At 45.3% G+C, this 5,504-nt stretch overlaps 1 long non-coding RNA gene across 1 annotated transcript; it reads right to left on the bottom strand.

Annotated features, from left to right (window-relative positions):
• Window positions 1-3,157: 3,157 nt before the first annotated feature.
• On the bottom strand, window positions 3,158-5,270 carry LOC143822695 (uncharacterized). The gene is made up of 3 exons (XR_013226234.1): window positions 5,170-5,270; window positions 4,295-4,357; window positions 3,158-3,279 (listed from the first exon to the last, which is right to left on the bottom strand). It is a non-coding gene; the product is annotated as an uncharacterized LOC143822695 (long non-coding RNA).
• Window positions 5,271-5,504: the final 234 nt, after the last annotated feature.

Genomic DNA, 5,504 nt, shown 5'->3' on the forward strand with positions numbered 1-5,504 from the left:
ACAGTATACCATATGACCAATGTAATAATGTACATGTACTTCAGTACCATGTTTTCAATGTATGCAAGCAGGAAGAATTTTTTAACAGTCAGAGTAGTTCAGCAGTGGAATGGGCTGCCCAAGGAGGTGGTGAGCTCCCCCTCACTGGCAGTCTTCAAGCAAAGGTTGGATACACACTTTTCTTGGATGCTTTAGGATGCTTAGGGCTGATCCTGCGTTGATCAGGGGTTTGACTAGATGGCCTGCATGGCCCCTTCCAACTCTATGATTCTATGATATTGGAGAAAGTAATCTTTATGCTATTGTATATAACACTAGGGCCAGAACTCAGATATCATCAGGGGATCCTCCATTCGGGTCAGAACTCCAGTAGCAGCCTGCCCCAAACACCAAGAATACAAAGTATTCCATCTGTACCAAGGGTGGCCAAACTGTGGCTCTCCAGATATCCATGGACTACAATTCCCATGAGCCCCTGATCTACACCTTGCTGCTCCTAGCCACCGATGGACCTCTGTTCCCTATGTTTATCCAGTCCCCTCTTAAAGCTTTCTTTGCTCTTAGCTGCCACCACCCTGTGGCACTAAATTCCATATGATAATTACTCTTTGGGTGAAGAAATACTTCCATTTATCTGTTCTAAGCCTACTGCTCATTAATTTCATGGAACGTTCACAGGTGTGTGTATTGTGAGAAAGGGGGGAAAGTACTTCTTTCTTTACCTTCTCTTTCCCATACATAAATCTGTAAGTCTCTATCCCTTCAATCCTCATTTCTCCAAAGTAAAGAACCTTAATGTATTTAGCTTTTCTGCATAGGGAAGATGTTCCATTCCATTAATCATTTTAGTTGCCCATTTCGGCAACTTTTTTTTTAGGTGCAGTGACCAGAACTGTACAAGGTATTCCAGATGAGTCCACACCATAGATTTATACATGGGCATTATAATCCTGGTTTATGTTTTCAATCCCCTTCCTAATAATCCCCAGAATATCCCCTGAGCCTCCGGGGAGGGCGGTATATAAGTATGATAAATAAATAAAAATAATAAATAAAATACCAGTTGCCTTTTTTATTGCAGTTGCATTTCAGTGAGTTATCTGACATCACTCCAAGATCTTTCTCCTGGTCATAGAGCTGTAGCATCATAGAGTTGGAAGTGACCTCCAGGGTCATCTAGTCCAACCCCCTGCACAATGCAGGAAACTCATAACTACTCAGTTGCCACCAGTTTGGAGCCCATCAACATATATTTCTAGATAGGATTTTTGGATGCCTGTTAATTACTTTGCCGTAGCCCACATTGAGGTGAGGCTGAGAGAGCCCTGACAGTACTGAAGAAGAAGAAGAAGAAGAAGAAGAAGAAGAAGAAGAAGAAGAAGAAGAAGAAGAAGAAGAAGAAGAAGAAGAAGAAGAAGAAGAAGAAGAAGAAGAAGAAAAGTTGGTTCTCATTTGCCACTTTTCTCTACCCCATGGTTTTATGAAACTCTGGTTGAGAAAGCCTGTATTACAGGATCACCATAAGTCAGCTGTGACTTCATGACAAAAACAAAACCCACCCAAAAACAAAATAAAAATGCTAAGCAATCTTACTGGGGGATAAATCCCACCTAGCTCTCTTGCACCTACCTATGAAAATATGTTTTTAAGATTGCACTGAGTTCAGTTTCCCCACACTTGTAATGATAATTAGTTTTTTCTTAAGGTTTTGTTGACCAGGCCTTCAATCAGCAATGTTGCAGTCCTTGCAACAGATTGGAAGCTGGCCTGTCTCTTTCTCCCAACGCCCAGTTTCTCTTGCATTGAGCCAGGTGATTTATTCACAATTTAGAATGAGCAGTACGTGGAGTGTCTTGTGTCTGTGCAGGAGCATTCATTTATCATCACACAAGCAGCTGGCCAGTCTCCACCATTGGCACATGCTCAGAACCTATTGAATTGTTGTGGTTGATGGAAGCTGTCATTTTCTTGGCCTTCTGGTTGAATCTGGGAACCTTTGCAAACTACAGTTCCCATCAACATCAGCAAGAAGTTACCCAGGGGAAGATTGAGAAATCTATAATACAGCTAGACCCTATCTTCCTTTAAAGATGAATGGCAGGTTATTTCACTCCTTTTCCGAAGTTTGCCGTCGGAGAGATATTGTAAAGGAGGTGAGGGACCTAGAAGATGGGTGGGGAACTGGGGAACTATGTGTGAATATATACATGCAGGTTGAAAGCATCTGATCAAATGCTCATAAATGTTATCAAACACTTAGCAGTATCTTTTAAATATATATATTTAAAGTTAAAAGTTAAAACAAACAGCTGAGCATTGGGGAGATCACTGCTGCTCGGCTGTTTGTCTTAAATGCCTCCTCCCCGACTTTTTGCTCCCCACAAAAACATCAGGGAGCAGAAAGCAGGGGTTTAAACTTTAAATGTCTCACAAACCAACTTGAACCAGGTTGGTTTGCAAATCAGTCTCCTGGTTCTTATGGGTTCATGGCTCCGTTCATTGTTCAGCTATGAGCCATGAACTGAATTGCACAAATGTGGTTCATGCCCTTCCCTTCTCAGGTCTCAGGCTGGCATTTCTATTTACGAGCCAGTTCTCATTATCAGTTTTATTTTTACATAGTGCTCTCAAAGTATTCTTGGTGAACAGCACCAGGATTACTAGAAACATAGCAAATGTTTCTTGGATATGATTTCTGTATTTGCAGGAACATAATTTTTAGCTCCCATGATTGCGCTGTAGACCAGTGGCTAAAGACTATAGACCAGGGGTAGTCAACCTGTGGTCCTCCAGATGTTCATGGACTACAATTTCCATGAGCCCCTGCCAGCGTTTGCTGGCAGGGGCTCATGAGAATTGTAGTCCATGAACATCTGGAGGACCACAGGTTGACTTCCCCTGCTATAGACTATAGACCTCTGGCTTCCAAGCCACCTCTCAGGACTAGATAATGGGAAACAGGGAAGGTGTAGTTTGGTTGGAGGCTTTTTGGGGAGGGAGGATTGAGTGTTGGTTTAAGCAATGAAACACTTGATATCCCCCCCCCCCCTACACTGCCCATCAGCCCCGCTTCTCAACAAATCATGAGAACCCATAAATAACCAGCAGGCCTGGGAATAAATACAGCTGTAAGCCGACAAAGGCCAGTGATGAATGATGTTTATTTAATTTCTCACGTGTGGTCCATTATGGAGGCAATTGTGGGGCTTACTTTCTCCTTTCATGTCTGGGTCCTCCTCTTAATAGATCAGGACCTGCAGCTCCCCTTCTGGCTTCTCTCTGTAAAGAAGAAGGAGAAGAAGAGTTGGTTCTTATATGGCGCTTTTCTCTTCCCACAACTTCTCTAACTTGCAGTCACCTTCCCTTTCCTCTCCCCACAACAGACACCCTGTGATTGAGGTGAGAGTGAGAGACCCCTGATATTACTGAAGAAGAAGAAGAAGAAGAAGAAGAAGAAGAAGAAGAAGAAGAGTTGGTTCTTATATGCTGCTTTTCTCTACCCAAAGGAGTCTCAAAGTGGCTGACAATCACCTTCCCTTTCCTCTCCCCACAACAGACACCCTGTGAGGTGGGTGAGGCTGAGACAGCCCTGATATCACTGCTCAGTCAGAACAGTTTTATCAGTGCCGTGGCCGCATGTGGAACACTGCAGAATTGAACCCAGCTTGCCAGAGTAGAAGTCCGCACTCCTAACCACTATACCAAACTGGTAGAATGGGTTGATTTGGGGATAACATAGGAGGAATACAAGCTTTGAAGCACAGGGCCTTGATCTCATCCTACTACTCAAATGGCACACAAATGAAACATGCTTGTCCCAGGCGAACCCACACCTTCCAACATAAACTAGTGCAGTACAAAGGTTAGCGCTAGATTATGAGATTTGAATGCCCATTATGCCATGGAAGCTCAGTGGGCGACATGTTAGTGCCCATTACACCCAAAGACAATTTTGCTCAGATGTCATAGTAGAGTAAGGTTGCCAAATCTGGGTTGGAAACTTCCTGGAAATTCATGGAGTAGAGCAGGGGTAGTCAAACTGCGGCCCTCCAGATGTCCATGAACTACAATTCCCATGAGCCCCTGCCAGCATTTGCTGGCAGGGGCTCATGGGAATTGTAGTTCATGGACATCTGGAGGGCCGCAGTTTGACTACCCCTGGAGTAGAGCCTTGGGAGAATGGAGTATTATTTATTTATTTTATTTCCTATACCGCCCTCCCAGCGAACTGGCTCAGAGCGGCGTGCAACATTTAGACATCTAAAACACAATCAAAAACCCGGCCGAGACTTACCTCAGCTGAACGTTGACACGGCGGAGGGCTTGCTGGGAGGGACAGTGCTGCTGGAATGCCCTCCTGCAAGTCAAATGCCATTAAAACAAAATGTAAAATAAAATTATAAAACAAATAATCAAACATGCAAATAGACAGTCTGCATAACAATGTTAATTCCGTCCACAAAGATGCAGTTGAATGGCAAAAGACCCGGTGGGAGACCGTTCATCAGTTCACCCGGAGCTGGTTTTCAGTCAGGTGGTATATTTAGTAGGGGAGACCTAGGGGCTGTTATTATTTCTCTGGTCCCAACAAAAAGCCTGGTGGAAGAGCTACACCTTACAGGCCCTGTGGGACTGTACCAGCTCTGTCAGGGCCCAATCTGCTCCGAGAGCTCATTCCACCAGGTAGTTGGAAAACAGAAGGGGTAGCACCTCAGCGGGATATAACGCTATAGAGCAGGGGTAGTCAAACTGCGGCCCTCCAGATGTCCATGGACCACAATTCCCAGAAGCCCCTGCCAGCGAATGCTGGCAGGGGTTTCTGGGAATTGTAGTCCATGGACATCTGGAGGGCCACAGTTTGACTACCCCTGCTATAGAGAAACTGATCCGTGTCATCTGGAAACCAACTGTAATTCGAGGAGGACTCCAGGCCAAACCTGGAGGCTAGCAACCCCGCAAGGCAGGGAGGGACTGGCATTTGAACACATAAAGGCAAACTCCAAAGAAGAGGTCAGCTAGGCCAGCAGTACAACACAGAGCTTTAAAACCCTTCCGTTTCTTGCTCTCAATCTGGCAGCCAGCCTCACATTATCTCTATTAATACCAGCTACAAGGTCATTACTCAGGCACCGTGTCTTCCTCCAGCATAAATATTTATACTAGGCTGACCTGTGGCTGCCGCATTTTCCTTTTATTTGATTTCTGCCGCCTTTTGTGTCTGGCAGCTGACGTTGCCTTCGGGTTTCTCCTGGCCTGCCGGCGGAAACGGGGCCTGTGAGCCGGGAGGGAAGAAAGAGGAAAGAAGATGTCACGTTGCTTAAACAAAGCTTTGAGGGGCAATTGGGGGTGGAAGCTGTAGAGCAGGGGTAGTCAAACTGCGGCCCTCCAGATGTCCATGGACTACAATTCCCAGGAGCCCCTGCCAGCGAATGCTGGCAGGGGCTCCTGGGAATTGTAGTCCATGGACATCTGGAGGGCCGCAGTTTGACTACCCCTGCTGTAGA

This window comes from Paroedura picta, chromosome 13 (assembly GCF_049243985.1).
Source record: "Paroedura picta isolate Pp20150507F chromosome 13, Ppicta_v3.0, whole genome shotgun sequence".
Lineage (NCBI taxonomy): Eukaryota > Metazoa > Chordata > Lepidosauria > Squamata > Gekkonidae > Paroedura > Paroedura picta.